Below are 23,399 nucleotides of genomic sequence, written 5' to 3'. Positions count from 1 at the left end.
TCGTCAGGCAAACATTGGTTCCCCTTTCCTTGAAGTGGGTCTTCTGCCATACGTGTAATTATGATCCACCCGTGCGAAAAGATGCATTTTGTCCGCGTTTACAATCGACGAATAATTTAGTGTGAACATTTAGTGTGAGCAGAGTAATTAAAACTTACGCTCAGGTATACGTTTCAGAAATTCATCCCATATTTTTGTCTACACTGACAAGGTAACGCGTGTATCGGGAAGGTTAGTGGCCCTTTAAGAAACTCCATGTTTTCCTAGCATGTGATGCGACAACACAGAGAGGATGATGCTGTTATGTAAAAAAGCAGCGTGAAAAGAAAGTGCTTGTACTTTAGTGTGGTTCACTCCTAACTACGCGGCATATATATACATTTCGATCTTCCCCTATAGATCCCAGGGCGTTAGGATCTGTAAGGGACGTGGCGATCTGGAATAGATCAGCAGTTTTTTTTTCAGAGGGCTGATATAGCAGTTACGCACATGCTACTATATATGTGATAGAAAATATCTAATGCATTCGGTACCTGCTGCAATGTAACTAACTATCCTGTCGCTCGGCGCGGTGAGTACCCAGCAACTGGCTTGCCTATGGATTAAATTCACTTTTAGATAATTAGTGAATTACACCTCTGCGAGGATCACGCATTCCTAATTTTTTCTCCTAATTTTGGGAATATTTTCACTTGGCGTAAAGGAGAGACAGAGCGGTGCGATCGCCGACAATATCGCACGATTCGGCAGAGGAGAACAACAGGAGCGGACTTGACTGGTTTCATAAACTGGCCTTGGCTACTGTGAACCATAGATCACTGAACGGGAAGTGATCGTTGCTATCGCTGAGCTCCGATCAGGGTGAGTCCACCCGTTTGTGGTGCTAGTTACTGTGTTTGAACTTTTTAAATGCGTTTTGATGTCTTTGCATTGTTTTTGGTGATCCATGTCTCTGCGATGTTTTCCACGCTACTCGGAGCGACGTACTTGTGATCGGAGCAACTAATTTGACAAGATGTGCGAAGGAGTGGTTTGTGTGTGAGAGCTGTCTAAGTAGATGGCTTCTGGGAGGTAGATGTTGTCTTTTTTGGGTCGTGTAATTTACTGTGTTCCAGTGTTCTGGAAAATGCTAGGTCGATTACTCATACGTATACATAGATCTTTTGTCGGAAATATTTCAAGTTTATTTGGTGGTCGTGTTATAATGTCACATTCGGGGTGGGAATAAGAAATATGAGAAATGTTAATACGTTGCTAGGACTCGGTCATTGAAACACTGTGTGGTGGGTAGATGGTAGATTTTAACCATAAATAACCTTTGGTGTGTTTTTGTGTTGGACTACATTATATTGCCTAGCCGTTGACGTGCGAAGGGAAGTGGGGTGCAGAAATGTGTGCGTGATCACACCACCGACAGGCAGGTCCGAATGGCAGCGATCGGCGGATTTCTTGAGGTCCAGAATTGCTGATTAGTGTTTAAAAATGAACTAATGTATTTTTATATATCTGATGTTAGTGATGCGGCGTGTTTATAGAACATACATCCGTGTTCGCGTGTGTCTAAAATTAAACCCGGGGAAATGTAGTTGCATGTTATTAAACGTAGGTGTCATTCCGTGGAAATTTAATGTATGAATCACGGAACCTGTTTTTGTGCAGTCGGTTGGGTCTTTCAACTTTCAGATATTTTGAAGTTTTTTGTGCGAAGGAAAATTGGAAAACGTTGACAGAAGAAGGAGTGGATTTATAAAGGCATTTAAACGAATGCAGTGTCCTTTTTCGGCGGTGGCCACGGGCTTGTGGACAGATTGGGTAAACACATTACTGAACATTTTTATTTTAAATATCCCAAGTTTGCACCAGCCGTTCTAAATTTCTGGTTATTAACAAAGCAAAAAATGTGAATATTAGGCCTGTAGGTATGGTGCTTAGTGACCGCGAACGTATTCAATAAGTTGCTTTTTTTCCTGAAATTTTATCATTTACACATTTTAATCAGTCTGAAAATAGTTTTGTCTTGATGCTCCAGTTATATCCTTGCCACACGGTTAAGTACATAAATACTGTTTGGGGGCTTCAGTGGTTAAAACGGTATCATCCTTGTCGAAGACTCAACGTGTCATAATGGAAACGAAATCTAAGTTTCATCTTCGATTTTTTTTTTTCATGCACAAAAGGCATATAATAAAGGGTTTTTATTTGCTGTGTGCCTTATCATCTGCATGCCTTATCAATATCATGGTGTAACAGAAAAAACTGATTAATAACTTAAGTCAATATGAGTGTTTTGTTGTTTCATATTTGGTTTATATTAAAAGTGTTTGTGAACAGAGGGACCGTTTTGAGATTGGGTTTCCCGGTGCGTATCTGCCTTGGTTTTGACAGTGATGAGTGGAGAAGAGAGAATAAGTTTCATTGCAGAATCTCTAAAGGGTTTGTTAAGGAAACTGATTAGCTGGGAACTAACATGTGAATAAATAAGGTTTCTAGTTTATCCCTAGGTGTCCTGGTGGTTGAGGAGGTTAAATCTCATGGTATCTATCAATTCTGTGAGGTCTGCATTTGTCAGTGTCAGTGTATTGAAATGTGTCTGAATATTATGATGAAAGTCTCTTTTGTGCTTTGAGAATAAAAGAGTCCCTTTAAGTTTCTGATGTCTGATTAAGCACCAATGATGTGGTCTTCCTGTATGTTGGTTATTTGTTGTTGGTTGTGCTTTGCTGTGATGTGTCTGTGTTGTTTATCATTTGAGCCTCACATATCTAGGGATGTGGGTATGAATCCTACCCTCATCTCCATTATCCTTGTATCCGGCTGAGTTTAAGTCAATTAGTGTCTCATGGTTATAACTACAGTATGCCTGTTGTGCCTTTTGATGGACTTGCATCCCATGCACGTTGTCCCCTGTCTCATACTCTGTGTTGGCTGGGATAGACTCCAGGGTTTCATAAACAGTTATGGATGCATGTAAAGTGTAATTATTGTTTAAGTAATGATACACTCAGCCCATCTGGATAATGCTAAAGATATGATTTAAGTAGTATCTGCTTCTGCTCCTGTGTGTGCTGGTTTTTGACTCCTTTTGGCCTCTTAACAATCTACACATGTTGCACTAATTAATCATCGTGCTCCATGTTTCATGTACTAACCGCTCAAAGCCATAAGCCCTCTAGGTCAAATCAAGTTCCCTCTTTTTGGGGAATAACAAGGGGGGGAAATGCATCACCTCTGATCTTTTTGGAACCTAATACGGTAGTGCTGATTATTAAACTTAAGTAGCATAGATTACATTTTAAACTTCGGAGTCTATGAAGTAATTAAACTGTGAAGTAGTGAATTCACAGTTACATTTGACGTTCTTTTTAAGAGGCAGAAATGAAGGGATATTGTTTCTGTGTTACACAGAACAATACACAGTACAATTACACCTTCAAAAATCTCACTGAAGTACCTTTTCATGCTGTGAATTAGGCAGAAATCAGCTGACAGCTCAGTAGTGTTTAGCTGGTTAAATAATGCCAACATTTCAGTTAAGACACTAATTTTAGTAATTATATGGAGCACAAATGTGAAAACCATGTCCCAAATAAGTGGGTGAATGTAGTTTGATAACCATTAAAACTCAGATTTGCTAGTTTTGGTTGTTTTGTACTAGTTAACTAGTGGATTTGCCTCTATATATATATATATCCACTAGTTAACTAGTTAACTATATATATATATATATATATATATATATATATATATATATATATATATATATATATATCTGGATGTTGTCGGTTCAGTCGGTGTTATAAAAGATTTGCACCCGTTTACTGCAATTCCAAAAACGTTAATGTTTCAAACCATGATGCGCTTTACAAAAAATTCTGCAGATCCCACTTCTTCTGACCATAAGGATAAGGTGTAGATGCTGTCTTTCCCCTTGATGAAATACCGGCTTTAAAATCCCCGAACGCATTTACTGATAAATATTTATCACATCCCCGCCCCCAGATCAAAGGACAGAGAGCAGCTGTATATCTTACACAGGTTTTGCAGTGACTCTGCTGTTGTTCATCAAAGCCCCATCAATCATCCATAACTCTCCCCCTTGTAGAGGACTCCGCTGAGCCTGTAGTCAGTCCCAATAAGCAGAAGGTACAAAGCAAGGGGCCTCCTGGACAGCATCCCAATACCACGACAGTGCTGTACCGTGGGGGGCTCAGTTTGGAAGCTGAGCCTATAATCAGAAGGTCACTGGTTCAAATCCCAGGTATTTCACAGTTGAGCCCTTATCACCCAGTTCTCTCTGATGCTCCTTTCAGTTGTGTGTTACTTTAGATAAAAGCATCTGTTAAATAAAGAAAACGTAAATAAAGGAATTGTAGATTCAAATTCCAATGTATTGCTGACAGTCGGCAAAGCTTCCCAGTGGTATGCAACTTCAGCAGTAATGGATTCTACATCTTGGCCATTGTCAGAGTGTCGGGGTTAATTTTGGGGAAACATGAGCACAATTATTGTGATGTCATAGGCCTTGTGACTATGTCAAGTTATGTTTAAGATGTCAGATCTGACGCACGTGCTCAATAAAATATCTTCCAAGACCCCAAAAGTCACTAAATAGGATTAATTTGGGTAATTCATCTGCTGTCTACCTCCTTTCCCATACAGATTGTCACCATCTGTACGTGGGTTATGACTTTCAGATGGTGGGGTGGGGCCCCGGGGGGGGGGGGGGCTGTAAATGGTTGTCATTGGGTCTCACTTGAGTGAAAATGGGGTGATTGTGTTACATCTGTGATTGAGTACACGGGGCTGCCCGATTAGGTAACACACCAGGTGTTGCTCTGAGATCTCCTATGCCCCCCCCCCCATTGCTTCTTGCTAAATGCCCCCCCACCCAGGGGAGAAGGGAATTGTGGGTATATCCCTCAGTGGTAAGTGGCTCTCATTCCCAAGGTGCTCCCCCTTCACCTGCAGTCACCTTCAGATTGCTGTAGCGGCGAGCGGGGCTGAATTAATGATGCCCCACCCCCCACCCCCCCGCTTCTCATTGACGCTGCCACTTGTATCTCAAAGTGTTTCCCAACAACGAACGCTAATCAAATGTCAGAAAATCACACTGGCTAATTAAGGGGGGGGGGTGCTCGTGGTCTCCTTGACTCTGAGACGTGGGCTTTCCCATGCGTGATGGGGGCGGGGGTGTTGGCAGGCGGGTGACACAAGGAGGTCACCGCTGCTGTGCTTCAGTCACTCGCTGTGTCACTGGGATTAATATGATAAAAACGTTCTGGTTGAGCTGCGTGGCTGCGCTGGTTTCCCCTCCGCATGCCTCTCGTCTGAGCATGAAAGGCTCTGTTCGCGCTAAATTAGCTGCCAAGTGGCAACTTTTCCCAAATCTTTTGTTTTTGTTTCCCCCTCTTTGAGATTTATGGCACCCTTGACACGGTGAGACAGGCCCGTGGAGGCACAGATGAATAATGCATCACCCCCCCCCCCCCCCCCATTCCTGCCAGCTACGCAAACTGGAGATGACTGGCAGGGGAGGGGCTGGGCTCGGCGAAATCAGGCAGGGGGTCGTTACAGTGTGGCACCGTGACGATGTTTGGGTCGCGCGAATGAGCCGCTCTCCGGGAATATATTAGGGGGGCGTGTGATTTTTATCCCAAACTGATTTATGCCATATTTACCCACAACAAGGGGCCTTTCTATCAGGTGCATTTATGTAGGGTTGGCTGACATCCACTGGTAATTTTACTGGTTTTGTGTGTATGTGTGTGTCCTGTGGTTGTGTCTCCTGTTTTGCACCCTGTGCTGGTTAAGCTTGGCTCCAGGCTCATTGCACTCTGTGCAGGAAAGCGGTTGTGGAAGATTGATGGTTAAGATCCAAAAGTGCTCTTTTTAATTAACTTCTTCTTTTGTCTTTTGTGTGTGTGTGTATACACACACACACACACACACACACACACACACACACTTCTGACCCTAATCCCCATGTTCCCCTGCATGTCTGAGCCACCAGTGTTGGTGGCATAAGGGACCATAGAGGGACCTTTCAAAAGCCCCCCCCCAAGCCCCCCCGCCCACATGAGCAGGTCCTGTGTGAGGGCTGCGTGAGCTTTGAGCTCATATTACACAACAGCCTCCACTGCTTTGATGGAGGCAGAGAGCCCAGGTAAGGGCCACTCTAATTGGTGACACTAACCCCACCCCCCTCCCCGTAACGTCAAACACAGGCAGGTCCCAAGTAGAGCTCCGGTTTGCCTGATGGTGCCAGCGACCGCAGGCCGGGCCAGCTCGGGGTGGGGGGGGTGAGAGACGTGCTAACAAGGGGAATGGTAGGAGGGGGGTGCAGCTTGTGGGATGCCCCCAATGCCTTTTTCATTGTAATTAAGCTGCTGTCTCGCCGAGCCCACCCCCCCACCCCCGCACGGGGCAACCTGTCAGCCGCTGGGTGTTCTGTAGCTCTAACGATAAATTTGGAGGCTGACTGGAGCTTTTTTGACCTTGCCGTCTCCACGGGAGCGCTGCCACGGATGTAGGCCACGTTGAATCGGTAAAGGGACCGTCTCCCCTCACCTCGCACTGAGCACCCCCTCGTAAAGCATCACTTCCTGTTAACTGGCTTCCCTTATTTCTTGGGACGCCTTTACTTTATGGGTGTCCGTAACATCATTTTATAGGGGATTCATTATGAAATATGAGGCCTCACTTGGTTTATTTTGTCAGATTTATCTGCGGCTTATTTGGTATGGTCTATAAAGCCTCCGCATTATATATTACCCAGGTGGCTTCCAGTCGCTTTTCCAGGACAGACTTGTGCTTCGCCATTTAGCCTATCCTTCCAGATAGCTGAGGTTCCCGCAGATCCTGGCCTCTGCTTTCTCACCCTTCCTAGTGTCTCATTGTGCCTGCCAGGCTTGTCAGGTCACAGACCTTAAACTGTGATCAGAAACTGCTTCTTTGCAAAAAAAAAAAAAAGGCTGCCTTCACTTGCTCTTGCACCTGTGGACCCAATGCTGTAATGATATTAAGTGTTGAAAGTCATGATTATTCATTGGTAGTAAATAAGTTTCAGGTCACTTTTTAGTGCTAATTGACCAATAGCTTTCTAATTATTTTAGTACTGTATAAATGAAGCATCTACACATGCTGCTGAATGGAGTTGCTCATTACTGGAGCATATTAGGTCACTTTTTAAAGCTATAGTGCTGTAGGCATGTTGTGTCAAGTATTTGCTTACAGTATGTCCGTCCTTGTTATCAGGCAGGGCTGCTTGTTATGTAACGGCACTCGCATGATTCCTGGGGGCATTTCTTTTCAGAGGTGACACTCGCTGTCACACCCTCCGCTGCATCAACAAAACCCACACGCGTGTCCGCGATTCCTTAGAAACCAGATGGCGGCTCGGTCCCCCCGCGGGTAAAGGGGTGGCCCCGCCCGAAGCCGACACCCTCTGTGGATCGCGCTGCGCTGGGGGGGAAACCACGTCACTCCACGCCGTGTGCTGAGAACTTGCTGCTTCGCTTTTTGGGCGTCGGTTCAGCTGGAAGTCTCTGGAGAGTGAGGTCCGTGAACTCTGGGATTTCATTTCCCCGTGATCACCCGAGTGAATTCCCCATCCCCGGCCTGTCGATGCCTCCAGCCTGATCCCTGCCACCGTCTCCTGGTTCCAACCTGAATCTTCCTTCCATGAGTTCTGGGTGTTACAGAAAGGTGAAGAACAGTCTTGATTACTCAGAGCTGTGTGACATTGCCTAAGGGGCTCCCAATGCTCGCAGATGAGATTTTCCCATAAGGAGCTGATGATTTGCCAAATTAACTCCATTCGCTATGACTAAGGTGTCATTTTTCTTCGTCTCGGTCTTCTTCACATCGCCCTAAACACAGCTCCTTTGGAAGGAAATCGGTCAGGATTTTAATTAATTCTAAAGAAATATGTTCACTGTTTAATTCAAAAAGACATCAATTTCTGCTCAACCTAAGTCATGTTACGCTTTTGATTTGATTTGATTTTTTTTTTTGTTTTAGGTTATTTTCATGTGTATTGTCATAATATTTGGTGAAACCAATGTAATTAGTAGCATTGTCTCACTTGGCATCAGCTGATAGGAATCTAAATGAGGCCGGATCACAGAATTTATAATTAGTCTTAAGTAAATCTTCTAATGATGTACTTACTCAAAGGGTAACATGGAGAGGGGGTGGCTCTTTGGATTGTAACTTCAGTGCAGAAGTGTAAACTCCTTTATCCTCCATTTCTTTTAGGTAAATAGCTCCCCTTGCATACACGATTGAAGTCATCTTGTTCAGTGATTCTCAACCTTCTTTGCAGCGCGACCCAATTTTTACCATGTCAGCTCAGTCGTGACCCTATATCAGGGATTTTCAAATCACGGTCCTCCAGGTCCGAGCACTGCTGGTTTTCCAGCCGTCCTATACCTGTGAGCCCGGTGTGAAGCCTCTGTGACCAATTAGAGTCAGTAATCATTAAACTAACTACCTGGGAGAACTGAAAACAAGGCCTGGATTTGGAATCGAGGTCCAGATATGAAGAGCTCGGCCCTATATCAAGAGTAGTTTAAATTAACAGTATGATCAAGCACACAGTGCACTCTATTCAATCAATTGAATGAATTTTAAATCAAGCATCTGTGGTTTGGTTCTTGGATTGGTTGAGTGTTCACTAGTTTTGCGCTAAGCAGTCGCAGATCCAAGACCCGTTTATGTAGGTTAATTCTAGTGTTGGGGCTGGGAAATCTGATGGCGGATCTGCATAGGAGCTTGCTGGTTTTAAAATGCGTATATTTCCAACTCTGCCTCACAACCCTTTCCCACCTTTTGGGTCATTTTGGGTCATGGGTTGAGAACTGCTAGTCTGGTTTATACCATGCAGTTTTCAGAGTCACTTATCCACTGCAGGGATCTAGTGAGTCTGTCCCAGGAAACACACACACACACACACACACACACACACACACACACACACACACACACACACACACACACACACACACACATACACAAAGCTCCAGTTCGCATAAACCACACGTCTTTGGACTCAGGAGGCAATCTGGGAGATATTCAGAGCGCTGACATGCAAACTGCACACGCCAAGGGAAGAATCGAACCAACAACCCCCGGGCTACGAGACCACAGTGCTGCCCGATGTACCACTGCGCTGCCCTATTATCCTTAATAAATTGGAACCAGAAAATCAGCATCTAATCCCACTACCGTGAGCGTGTAATATTTCATCACTTTCAAGAGGTGCTTGACATTGCATTTGTGCAAATAGTCTTAAGTAACAAGCTTATCAGTTTAACTTAAAGGCCATGATAATCACTGGGGGTTCAAGTCACATACCACGTCTCTCTCTGCAGAGAGGAATGTAGAAATTTGAAGGAAATGTACCATAGAACTGCTTTTTTGTCATAAAACTCATTATTCTGGAGGAAATTAATCTGTGACCTTCTACGTTTTTTAAATTCATTTGTGGATTTTAAAATTCTCTTGATTACTACGGTATTCTCCGGATGTGAGTGTCACCTGACTGTTAGCCATTTGGCTGATTATAAAGACATGGACTCGGATACTTAGGTCATACCCCAAGACTGACCTGGCTATTATACCTTTGAGGAAGGCTGCTTGACCTGTCTCACTCCCCTGAGAATCCGCAGCTGTACGGGCGGATGGGAGTTTTAAGCGGCTTTGTATGAAGGAGGCAGCTGAGTAGCATCACGCGTCCGCTTAAGAGACGCGGCGGAGCTGCTGCCGCAGCGCTCGAGGACTCCAGCCTCGCCTGCCCATTCCCTCCCTCTCCTTCCCTGGCAGCCGCAAGGGACCGTCTGTCAGGATTCTGTCTGCTGCGTGTTAAACTGGCAGCGACTCTGACGTTCACTGGTACAGTTGTTCTGTGATGTTTGCTGGAGGCTGGTGACTCTTTCTTTTTTTTTCGTTTCTCTTTCCCCCTCTCAGCAATGACAGGCAGAGGTCAGCTTTCTCACTGCCCTCCTCCACCCTGGAACACTTGCATAAATTTGTCTGGCCTAGAGGTGCAAAGTCCCTGACGACATTTATGTGCATATAGGCCTCAGGAGTCGTATATTTTGTTATTAAATACATTATCTAGGTAGATAAATATGTAAAGGGAAGGTCATTTTAAGCACCTTTCATTTATAACGTTAGTGTCCTTTAAAAATGCCTGGTGGTGCATCAAAAGCAAGCTGAATTTACATCTAGTGTCTGTTTACATTTCATCATACAATGCTATTAATAAATTCAATTCACTTTATGAATGAACACCACTTGAAGTCCCTGTGAAATCGTGGGAATATTACATTTATTTAGTAGACGCTTTTATCCGAAGCAATTTCCAAGCAGGATCAGAGATCAGGGTTGGCCGGTGTCCCTGGAGAAGCTGGGCCTAAGGGCCTTGCTAAAGGGCCCAAATGATATGATGGCTCTGCTGACTATGGGATTTGACCCCATAACCTTTGTGACAAGGCCACAGAGTCCTCGTGGTGTGTAGTGTGGGGTTTGTCAAGGCTTAACTCACCAGCTAATGAACATTTATTGAGTCGCTTACAGAGTGAGAGTCCCCACTTTCTGCATAGAGCCAACGCAGCGCTGTGTGGCCACGGGAGACCTTGTGTAAAGAAATAATGTCAAAGAGAGTTGTAGTCATGCTCATTGATAATTAGTGTTAGATGCACATTATAGAGGTTTTGGATTTGCAAATTATCACAGCACGCAGTAACTAATCTGGTACTTGGATCTCAATTATCCAGTGTACTGTGGCATCTGCTGTGGAACAGCTCGTGTTAGTGTGGCCATGGTCAAATTGATCAAAGATAAGCAGTTATTTGTGCAAATTCTCAAATAAGGCCTTTAAGAGAAAGGTGACTTGTTATTAGCTGATGTTTTACAAGATGCTTTCTGTTATTGTGCCAGGCCTTTAGTTGTTGGTTGCATAGATACTGGATAGCTAATTTTGTGCATAAGTCATGCATTATTAAAAGATACTGTAATTCCTGCTGCGTTCTGTAAGCTGAAGGGTCAATATCTGTGTCACGCTGTAGCTATGAGACCTACAGCTCCAGCCATCATTACATGAATGTTTAGTTAGGCTGGGATATGATACCATAAAAGATGAGAGCACCCATAAAGGGGCTCTCACTCCTGCCCCTGAACAATAGGCGTAGGAATGTAACCTCTGCTGCAGCTTCGTTATATGCTAATTATCACACTGTCAGTTTGGCTCAATATTACATGTTCCTCGTTTCCTGCTCAGAATTTCGTTATAGTCGGTGGCACTGTGTACCCAGGGTCACTTGTATTTACGGTCATGATTCTTGTCAATTTATTGGCCTTTCTATATGAACATCTATCTATTTACCAGGCACTTTTGTCCAAAATGGTATACAAGGCAGACAATGCATAACAAGCATGAGGGCCTATTTACCTTATCTAGATGAAGGGCAATACATTAACTTTAGAGTGCCGATGCCACTCTCTGAAGAACCTGTCTGGATTTGCAATTAATTCACACTTTTGTTTGAATGATTTGTTAAGGAACTGACAGTAATAATGGAATTATGGAAGCAGAGGAATTACATGCAACCTTTCTTTCCTTCTTTGATTTTTTCTATCTGTCTCTTTTTCTGTCTGTCTGTCTCTTTCTTGCTCTCTTTCTCTCTCTCTGTCTCACATCTGATTATTCAAATGGTGGCAGTGAGCCCATATTGGAGTTAATCCCATGAGGACATGAGACTGGACGCCCTGGACCGGCATAGGATGCCCAGTCACAAAAGGCAGTTTAAAGACACCAGTTTACCTTTGGGCTGCAGGGAGAAGCTGGCATGATCACAGGGCAGAGGGAGCCAGAGGTGCGAATTGGACCCACATCCCCGGAGGAGTATATCAATAGTGCTCCCTGCTAAGGGCTCGTCTGCACAAATCCGTTTTCGTTCTTGGATCTTGGATCTTTTTTTTCCCCCCAGAAACAGATAAAAATTTCACTACTCTCTGATAACTAATCTTTCTGTTAATGCATTAGTGTGGACAATCGTAAATGTAAACATTTTGCTACATCAGTGAGCTCTGATTGGTTTGTACTTAGTTTGTGACCCTTTTCTGATTAGCTCTCTTCGTTTCGATGTCTCTTTTCCTAGTTTCTTATTCTTCACGGGAATGAAGAATGGCTTTTCCTTTGTTTTCATGGAAATAAGCCACCATGTGAACATGGAGGATGTACAGGACTTTTGCTACCAGGCATATGTTGTTTTGCTTGCTTGTGTGCAGCTAAGCGTCTGACAGATGCACAAACTATGTTCTGAACTTCTCCAGAAAAATACCATTAAACCACACACTCAGGAGGTGTAACCGAGCCATGACATCAGGGCAGAACCTCCTCAGTAAGCTCGAGAACCTTTGGGTTATGACTTGACAGCAGAGAAGTCTATTTGTACTGCTTGTGTGCTAAATGTGGTAAATCTTATACTAAATGTCGCAGAGGCAATTAGAAATTTCTCACCTGTCAGAGCTTCCAAAGAAAAAATGAAAACCCCTTTAAATTGTTTGTTGTATGTGACTTTAAGATTTTGGTGCTCTAGCTAGTCAGAGGTTAGTCTGTGTTACATTCTCCTGTTGAGACAATTTGGTTCATTGCTCAATTGAAATAAAATAACAGCCCCGTGTGGACAGACGGCCATATGGCAACGATGCGTTGAGCCTCATTTATCGTCGGAGCGGTAATGTAGAATGATCCGATCATCGCCGCCATCCATAACGCCCAAATGGCGTGTCTGTGTAGCCTTTGTGCGTAGCTTAGCGAGAGTCTCTGCTCCACCGGCGCTGCTCACTAGCAAACGGCTCCCCGGAGGGGAATCCCAGGAGCGTGAGTCGAGATGTGGCCTCTCCGGGTAAGCAGGTACCAGCTGTGAGATCGTAGAGCGGTCAGGCTGTGAGCGCAGCTCGCCAAAGCCCGTCTACGCTCCTGACTCTGATAATCAGTACTGTATGTAATGCCATTGTAACTCTCATATGCCTTTTAACAATGGGTAATACAGCGTAATTGGATATAAACATGGCTGTGAGGCTCTTTTCAATGATCTTCACTATGTCATTCATTAGGCCGATCTTAGGCGATCAAGTTTCACCGAAAAGTTGCCAATGGCCAAAGGTATTCCTGTGTAAGGCTTTCAGCACCGTAGAATACATGAATTCCTGGCAAGGTCGTGTTCACTTTGGCTCTGCTGTACTCTCTAGTAGAAAGTCCTTTGTTTTCAAAGATTCTTTTTTTGGCAAAGTGTGTAGTCAATTTGTTATTATTGTTATTGTCATAATTATTTATGTAAGGTTAAAAACCAGTCTTATCATCACAGTATATAACGGCCTGATAATATTGTTTTTGGGGTCAGTGTATATATTCATAAAATATATAATATAATGCAGTCATTGATAGATGCTGGCTGGAATCTAGCAGCTGCCTTGGCAAGGAAACGAAGTCGAGATGAACTTGATGTAGTGGAAGGGAGTCTTTAAATCAACGTGATTCTTGCTGAAAAGGGCTGTAGCAAGTGGGTATTAAGCTTTATTTAAACCCGGCATTAATCTGTGGAGTCTAAATTAGGAATTGAATCTTTTTTGGCCTTTGCTTGTGAGGACTGGTGGCCATTCATAAATATTGCTGCACTATGAACAGGGTTACTTGTGCACCCATTCTACCTAGCTTTAATATTAATAAGTCGTAAAATAACGTATTAATACTATTTTGAATCTATTCACAGTCATGGTATTTTGCTAGCTGTGAAAGTGGATAGATGTTTAAACGGTATATCTTTACTGTAAGTAATTATAGATGTTAATTATGAAGAAAAGTCTTTAATGCATATTTCTACAGCTGTGATCCCCATCTGCCAAACCATGGCATACCTGAATCATGTTAAGTGCGTTTATTTCTTCAGTTATGAGTGGCAAGTGGAAGAAGTCTTGGATTTCTTAATTTAATCTGCAGTCCTCCATCCATCTTCCAGCTTCTTGTCCTGGTCAGGCTTCCAGGGTTCATGGAATCTGTTTCAGGCACAAGACAACAGTGCAACCTGCACCCAGCATGGAATACCAGTCCATCACGGGGTCAGACATCAGTTACCCTGAAGGCTGATTTGTATTTCTAAGTGTGCAGCTTCTGGTGCACTTGGTAGCATCACTCTTCCTCCTACGCAACTGTTTAGTTGCTCTTTGTTTCCAGTTGGGGGGATTTTAGTGTCGAACAAGTTGTTTAGCTCATTGCTAGCCTGCTGTTTTTGCCATGGTTGCAGCCATTCACCCTGTTAAAAAAAAAAAAAAAAAACACGGTTGCAGCCATTCACACTAGGGGTGCATGCAATTCGGAAAATTTCAGGTATCGCGATGTGATTTTTTTGTGATAAATATTCCGATATTTATAAAGCAAAAAAGGAGTTTAGAATAAATTTCTCACATCCGTCTGAGTTACAGCAAGGATGATTGACTTGGAGAGCACATGCAGAGCTCATGCAAAAGCAGCAGCAGAAAACTTCATATTGATTTTTAAAGGTATACTGGATAATCTTGAAAAAGAACAATAATTAAAATTGCAAAGCTTGATAAGTTTTGTTTCCTATGACAGAGTAAAAATGTTTCAGCGAAACTTAAACCACCCGTGCTCTCCCACCTAGCGTTTTGCCGGTGTAATTTCAGAGCAACAGACACACCAGTGCTCAAGTATACGTGCTCACGGCGACCTAGACCACAGCATAAGCTCTGCGCAGGCTTGGCACAGAAATGTAAATCAGTCTTAGGGTAAATGAATTCTCTGAATTACCCATGGACCGGCATCCGTGCAGGGTTGCAGGTTGTACTCTTGTCTTATACCCTGTGATGCATGGAATAGATTCCATGAACCCCGAAAATCTGACCAGGTTGGAAGATGGGCCTGAATGCAGTCACATCTTGCCAAATAGTCTGCAGTGCATGTAGTTCTTTGGTGTGTGGGCTGTACAGTAACCAAAAAAATCATCTTGAAACCATAATGGTCAGCAGATATCGTGACAGTGTTACGTTTTTTTGCGTGTATTTTTTTGTCTTACTGAGGTATCTAACATTTCATTGTTATATGTGTTTAAAGAGATGTGATGCGTGTTTTGAAAGATATGCTTTCAACTTGTGTGATTCGCTTGAGGCAGGCTGGTGATGATCAGCTGGCTTTTGTTGCTTTGAGGGGGTGTTTAACAGGCTGAGGGGGGGGGTATGTGGAAACTGCCAGCTGTGATGTTATGTCATTATTTTGATAGCTGCAGGCGAAGGCTTCAGGCTGTGCTGAGCGGAGGGGGCTCTCGCGTACCGGGCACGCTGGGCCTGACGGCGCTGGATGAGCTTTGCTGCCGTGTCCAAAGGTCAGCGTGTAATTATCTAAAGACCCTGCATCCTGTTTGTCCTTTATTTTTTACATCCATCAGCCGCTTAGGGGCTGCCTGCAGGCTCTCCTGGCTGTGAGCAGGAGGCTGCAGGGCCGACCTGCGGGTCTCGCTTGGGATTTTCCGCCAACGCTATCACTACCCTCTACCGCATTTTGGGGGGTGGATTTAAAGGGACGGGAGTTTGGCTGATGATAAATTCATAGAGGGTCATCAGGTTAAATAGTCTGATACCAATGGAGGAGACGGAGCAACAGCATCACTGAGCCTGAATGATCACATTCATTTCTCCCTGCGAGTCTGTGTTTGTTCCTGTTTTGCCCTGAGCTTATCCAAGCTCTGTTTGTGAAGAGCACTCCTCGTGACTGCATCTCCCCTTTTCCTAGAGTTTACTCTGGGATTTCTGTTGATATTTATGAAGTGGTGTTAGCCTATTATAAATATTTCTGAACAGATTGAAGCCATCATATGTAAAGGGTATTGGTAAGAAATACTATATCCTAGCTATAAGCTTATGCTTAAATATGATGGATTCCCTGTGACACAGTAATGTATTCCAGAAGTGAAGGATTTTCTGGAGTAAGTAACAGGTTTATTTTATGCAGGTTATAACACATTGAATCTACACGGTAGTTAATATATATCATTTCTTTTTTTTTTTAAGGTGTAAGTTTTATATGAACAGTTTGACGGGTTCTATTCCCCAGGTCCTTATTCTGAAGGCGTTTCCTAACGACTCGCCGAGTTAATAAGCTGTCAAAAAAAAGTGCGGGACTTTCCGTGCCATTAATTAGAGTACGACATCAAACTGATAAACTGGTAGTCTGAATAAAATGGTGAATACAGGAAAAATGTATTGCATTTCATTAATGCCCTTGAATGCGGAGTAAAACGAATCTTTTTTTGAGCTGCTTACTGATAAAATGAATGACAAATCACCGTATTTCTCGTTCCTTAATATATTATTTGTTTGGAATGGATTAAAACGATGCATTTGGCTATTAGAAGCGCTCGTGGCGGGTTTTTCCTGGCGCTGTCGTTTCCGTCACGCGGTCGCTGCAGTGGCGGCTCTCTCCCGCCGCCGTGTGCGCCGGGGGTGGCCGAGCCGCTCCTTCTCACACGGCAGCCGCCAGGTTTCCTCCCGCCAGGGAGGGATTCAGATGAACCCGATAAAACGTAAGTGGGTTTTGCGGACACGAAAGAGGTTGGCGGAGGTTGGGGAGAAGAGGGGGCGGGTTCCTATGGCTTCGTGGGGTCCGCGGCTATGCCGCACTGAAAGCCCGTCTTAATATCGCTGGGAGTTCCGAGGTGGCGTCGCTTCTTAAACTGAAGCTGTGAACGTTTAGTTCAGAGGTGGCTCTAATAGGTTCACGCTACTTTCGCCTCATCGGAAAGATTAACTCTAGAATAATTGCAGTACCGGTAATATATTCGGAAACTGGATTTTTCAGAGTAACGGCTTTTAGATGTGAATTGGTTCTGCGCCGTCGAGAGCCCTTCTGGGGGCGACTCGGCAGGCGTCCAGGAACCACAAAATAATACCGCCGATTGATTAGCTGAATGTTTTGTCGGCGAATAAGATTTTATTTTATTATTTTTTTTGAGGCCATGTGGGAAGCATTCGCACCGCGACTCACATTTTTGAGCTGCTTTTTGTGGCGTGGGCAGGCCGCTGTGGTTCTGCAGGGTCGTGGGAGGAGGAGAGGGGGCCGGCGAGGGCAGAAAGGGACCGAGGGACGGCGCCGAGGCGGGCCGCACCTATCGGGCCGCCGCTGTTTGTTTTCTCGCGGTGACCATGCAAATGGGGGGAGAGGTCGGGTCAGAGAGGCCCATTGTTTGCGCCCCCCCCCATCCCAGAGTGCAGGGTTTGCAAATAAGCAGCTGTCTATTGGCGGCGGCGCCCGCGCAGCGCTGGGAGACAGAAACTGCATCCCAATGACCGCGTACGTGGAAGATTGTATATAATTAGGCTCATTCAGAATCCTTTAAGCGGCGCTTGGCCTGCTGGGCCAGAGAAGGAGGTATTGTGTGTGAGGACAAGGGGTGTGTGTGCGTGCGTGTGTGGGGGGGTCGGTCCAGCGGATCATTACAAAACCACCTAGCGGATGCAGGAGGGTGTGCCTTGTCTCTCCTTTGCTGACATGTCAGTACATTAATGTGGACTGCTGGTTCTCTACCTGTTTATAAAGAACAAAAGCAATAACAAAACAAAAACTATTAGAATGATGAAGTGGCTGAACTTACCTGCTTGCCCCATTATGGTTTCTGTCCTCTCCTATTGTGACCTACTACTATAATAATAATAATATATTATTTATTGGTGAGGGGGGTGTTGAAAATATTTAATAATGAAAATTGTTCGTAGTTAAAAAGATCGTTAAAGACATTATATAAGGTGTGTCAAACCCCAGTCCTGGAGGGCCGGAGCCCTGCACATTTTTGTTTCCCCTCATTTAAAACACCTGATTCAACTCCTTGTGCTAATTACTACACAGCTTTTGAGCTGAATCATTTGTGGTGGAACCAGGAAAGAACTAATCTACACAGGGCTCCGGCCTAACAGGACTGGAATTTGACATCGCTGCATTATATTATTAAATGACTAATCAAAGGAAATGTTTCTATAGGAACCTAACCAACCAACTTTGCTTTTCAGAAAAGTGTATTGGCTATAGTGTGAGATTAATGTGAGAAGTAATTTAAAGGATGTCAGATTTAGTGTTTGGTCTTTTTCAACTCAATTAAATGTCAGCCTTTGTAAAATGTGAACTTTAGTGCATGAAATTTAACTTTCAGCCTTTGTTCTGTTTATTTAGGTCTTTAAATGCCCATACATTCAAATAAAGAAATTCAAGCCCTTTGTTTTAGATGCGCATGAACAAATTGTATCTAGCGCAAGGGTGTCAAACTCCAGTCCTGAAGGGCCAAAGCCCTACGGATTTTTGGGTTTCCCCTTATTTAACACACCTGATTCAACTCCTTACACCTCCTTGTGCTAATTACCACACAGCTCTTGAGCTGAATCATTTGTGGTGGAACAGGGCAAGAACTAATGCTGCATTCCATTTGCCTCGGGATCCGATTTTCGGATTCCGATATTACGTCACATCCGTTAAAAACTTGGGAAAACCGAGTCAGATATGTTCCATTTGCCACAGAAGTAGCAATACCATGGACTCGTATGGAAAAAGCAAGATTTTTTGCTTAGCCGGACAACTTGTCGGATTTAAGGTACCTCAGTTTAAATGGCCTTTATCTTCGTTCACTTACAATTAGCCCGAACTACCTTAAATCCGAACAAATAATCCGACTAATCATGAAATCCAAGTTAATTGGTAGCCATTGTTAGCAATATCACTTGATAACACATTACGCGTGGTGCTTCACGTATAAAACTCCGTAGCAAAATGTCCACAGATGAGTTGGACGGTATAGTGTGTGCAGTGAGAAGTAGTGCTTAAACAGGATAAAGCTACAACTTTCCCTTCTGTTGATAAAGGGCGCAGCCATCTTTGATTCTGAACTCGGGATCCTCTGCGTTATCCGAGATATTTCTCGGATCTCCGAGAAACGGGAGCGCGCATGTCATCACTTCCGGCTTCGAAACTCGGAATCCGACTCGGAATCCAAGTTCCGAGGGCAAATGGAATGCACGATAAGCTACCCAGGGCTCCAGCCCCCCAGGACCGGAGTTTGACACCCCTGATCTAGCGTCATTACAGGCTTTGTCTTGCTAAATGTTAGATCACACTGTATACATGTGAACCATTGTCTGATGGATGAGCACTCAACTTCTTAAATGTGACAGCCTGCTTCCAATGGGGTTAAACACCCATTGGCAGATTATTACATATTGCAATCTCATCCTATCAGGTGTGGAAAGTACAAATCCAGACCAAGATTTTGTTTCAACCAAACATTTGAGTATAAAGAGTCACATTCACAGAATTCTAATCTGGCTGGTTGAAACAAAAATCTTGGTCTGGATTTGTACTTTCTAAACATGGACTCTCTACTTTTGCTGCCTGTCATATTTCCCCTGTTTTTCTTGTGTGTCTTATAAAGCTATTCCACTTGGCTTTTTTGCTTTTTGCCCCCAAAAGTTGTTTCATCATCCTTGCTTGTGATAAGAGGGTAGGACATCAGACATAAGGCAATTCGGATAGTGGTGAGCTTTCGGTGACTGTTCCTTCCAAATTATGGGGTGAGGATAGAAGGTTTACATGAAGGTAATGTTATGCTATCAGTTCTCAAGTCCCTCAGTCATTCAGAGATTTCTGATTACCGATGTATAGAGAGTTAGAATTAGAGTGAACTTCATTGATCCCAGAGGGAAATTTATCTGCATACATCAGCACGCATGTAGAGCAGAGGTGAACATACAATTAGTGCAACACATTCAACGTGCAAAGACAGTACAGGTAGTGCAAGCATGTATACGTAGTGCAAACAAATAAAAAGGTACCCTAACAGAATCCTGAACAAAAAAAAATTATGGAATGTGAATGAAATAAATATTAAGTGGGGAAAAAAACAGTTGTATTAAAGTAAATAAATTAGCAGAGTTAATGTGCACGTAAAGGAAACGGGCATATTCGGACTTTACTATTGCGAGATGATCTGCTTCCTGAGGTACAGACCAATATCCAGCCTCTGTATAGAGATTTCTCACACTAGTTTAAGGTTGTTCAGAAAGTAGCAGCTCTGGCATGCAAGCATCCATCTATTTTCCAGCTGCTTATCCAAAGCAGGATCACAGGGAAGCCACATCACAGAGCGCATACGTTGTGGGCCATTTATAGATGCCAATTAGCCACCGCTGCATGTCTTTGGGCTGCCAGGGGGAAGCCAGACAACATGGGGAGGACAGACCAGGGACCGGGAGGTGTGAGCCATTGTGCCACCCTGCATATATACTTTGAAAAGTGAAATGTGAAAACAGCTTTGTTTTGTTCAGGTTTTTCTTTGAATTGCTTTATTAATTTGTATATTTGTTTGTTTATTTATGAAATTCTGTAGGGGTGGCATGGTGGTGCAGTGGTTAGTACTGTCGCCTCACACCTCTGGGACTAGGGTTCAAGTCTCCGCTGGGGTTCTATGTGTGTGAGGCTTGCACGTGCTCCCCTTGTCATCATGGGGTTTCCTCTGGGTACCCCAGATTCCCCCCACAGTCAAAAAACATGCTGAGGCTAATTGGAGCTGCCAAATTTCCCATAGGTGTGCATGTGTGAGTGAATGAGATGTGAGTGAATGGTGTGTGAGTGTGCCCTGCAATGGGTTGGGCTCCATCCTAAGTTGTTCCCTGCCTTGTGCCCGTAGTCTCTGGGATGGGCTCCAGACCCCCCCATGACCCTGGATAGGATAACTGGTTTCAGATAATGGTTGGATGGAATACTGTATGTGTGTCAAATGAAGTTGCATTCCCATTATGAACACCTGCAAATATTTGTATGTACATTTTAATCTTTTTAAGGTCAGATATAAAGTATGAATTTGAAATTGTATGATTAAATTTGTATACAAATTACCATGTGAATTCCAGATCTTGAAATGCAAATTCAGTTGCTGTTGGAATATTCTATAGTCATCATATGTAACATCAAAGCTGAGTGACAAGTTACAGATTTATAAGGTGAAACCTAAGCATTTTTGTTTAGGCATAAGAATACTTCTACATTCGTATGGGCAGAGTTGATGAGATGGTGTGTGGCTAATCCAGACCTGCTACGTGCATGTGTGATTCATGGGTGAATTCGTTTTGTGACGTATACAGTAGCGACAAATAAACCCAAATCACTGTGTGTATAAAAGTCGATCCCTTAAGAACAGAACTGGTGGCCGGCAGAGGGTCTGTCACTTTCACAGATTGGGCCAGCTGGTGTTGAGCAACATGGCAGAGAGGAGGGGGAGTGAGGAGGTGGAAGGTGTTGGAGGGGAGGATTCTCGTGACACAACCTTTAAAGAGCCTGCCGTTTCATCATCGCGCAACACTGTGACTGGGATGTTCTGATGCACAGAGAAGAGTGTCTGAAGGACGGTGTGTTCCTGTAGAGTTCTGCTCATTTACGGTCAGGAATTAGGAACCTGTGCATGCCTGTCACCTGTAACGTGTTTCGCCTGCTCCCGTACCTTCTAGCTGACAGATGGTAAGTCTTTGGGATGGTATATAAAGAAAACTTAAAAGTGGGGGGAAAGTATTTTTATACCTCTGTGTCTGGAAAACCAAACACTCCCTGGAGGAAGGCCATATACTCCCATGAAATGTACACAAAGCTTTCTGAGCGGCATGGCTGTGAAGGTCCATTGAAGTAATCGCCCTGCCAGCCTGTCTTTTGCTCCTTTACTACTCACTCGCGGGTATCACCCTGACGTGCGGTTGGCCGGTGTGAAGCGTGTTACATGCTGCAAGCGGCCCCCGGCGCTCTGGACTTGACCTGGACTGTTGCCAAAGCCGTAACTGTAAAACTCGCTCGTGTTTTCGGAGAGAGGGGGAGAAAAGGCAGCTGAAAGCAGAGTCAGCTGCTTGAAGATTTGCGAATGTTAAGGGGGGCAGTGAACATTAACTCTAGTCACGATTCTGACAAATGTTCCTCAAGGTGATGAACGCTATTTATTTATGCAAAAGACTTGTTCTGGATTAATGGCCATCAACTAGAGCAAAACATTAAAAAGAATAGAACATGGGTGTTCTGTAAGCGATTATGTGGCACCACATGGGAAATCCTGTTTGTCTCTCCACTCAAAATGGCCACCAGCAAAATTAACCGAAGGCTGGTGAAAACAAAAAACAAACAAATCTTCCAGACTCTCACTGAAGAAACTGAGGAACTGAGGTAGCAATGACTTCAGATGGCATTTCTCTGATGGGGGCAGGTGACCGACTAACCATTAGCCCTTTCTGCGAGGTGAGTGCGTGCCTCTAGTGTCTCTGGAGGTGTGCAGGTGCACCTCCCTGTTATCTCACATTAGATCTGAGGTGGTAAACTGTCAGCTGCAGACCCAGTTCCGTGCTGATAACAGTGTGGAAACACAGGGTGGTGTGCATTTCTGCGGTGAGGCGAGCGACTGGCTGCATTCGGAGGCGCCGCCAACTGCGAGGGACCTTTTCTACCCATTTTTTTTTCCTGCTAGCATGCGCTGTCGCCTCTGCTCCGAGTGTTTCGCTCATCCAGCAAACCGCAGGCGGTGCGTAGATGGTAGACAATGTTCTGAAAGCCGTGGGAACAAGCCACCTTCAACACGCTGCACTCATCATGCTTATTCAATTAGGGATAATTAAATTTGTGTAAACTGTGGAACATTCCCTATGTAGGTATTCCATCTTTTAGTGTGTATTCTCTACATATGAAATACATTTTTTTCGGTTTGTAATCTGTTCTGGCTTTGTTGAGCAACTGACTGTTAAGCCTGTAGGTCTATAAACTCTACAGAATCGACTGTAAAGCTTGTGCCACGCCGCTGTTATAATCTGTAGGTGGAAAAGAAGGGAAGTCTGAGGAAGAGCCAGTATGTGATGGATGAACTGTCACTGCAGTACATTCGCTGGAGCAAAGCAATGAGACAGCTTCCTTCATTTCGCATGACTGTAAGCGGCGCAACATCCAGCTCTGCGAGCTTAAACTCCAGGGTAGTCTGAAACATGCAGGAATGTGGTGGCTAACCCTCCTAACCCTCTTCCCTCCCAGGGAGTTTCGTGTATTTGAGGGGGGTGAGGTGGATGATGGGCGTGTCGAGTGGGGGCGGAGCCTCGTAGGAGGGATCGTGTGCAGTGAGCAGAGTGGGAGACACAGCTGGGGATTAACACAGGGCATGTTAAAGTGCAGCCACGTGTTTGATGTCTGACCTCAGGCTCTGCCGGGGTGCGCTGACTTTGGAGAGAAGGGATAAAATGCACAGTGTTTAAGTGTGTTAATCCCTCCTCCTTCAGCTGAGTCATTCTTTTTCAAGCATCATCCATCTGGATCATGGTAGCTA

The 23,399-nt window shown here is 44.2% G+C and overlaps 1 protein-coding gene across 1 annotated transcript in view; it reads left to right on the top strand.

Moving 5' to 3' along the window:
• The window catches only part of bahd1 (bromo adjacent homology domain containing 1), a 67,776-nt gene continuing 44,377 nt past the window's right edge, over positions 1-23,399 (top strand). The window contains exons 1-2 of the mRNA XM_023828244.2: positions 1-571; positions 704-861. The gene's annotated coding sequence lies outside the window, so the exon portion shown is untranslated. The remainder of the gene's footprint in view (positions 572-703; positions 862-23,399) is intronic.

The sequence above is a fragment of the Paramormyrops kingsleyae genome, chromosome 14, assembly GCF_048594095.1.
Source record: "Paramormyrops kingsleyae isolate MSU_618 chromosome 14, PKINGS_0.4, whole genome shotgun sequence".
Lineage (NCBI taxonomy): Eukaryota > Metazoa > Chordata > Actinopteri > Osteoglossiformes > Mormyridae > Paramormyrops > Paramormyrops kingsleyae.
The sequence above is the reverse complement of the archived record's forward strand: the minus strand, read 5'-3'. Positions and strand labels throughout refer to the sequence as shown.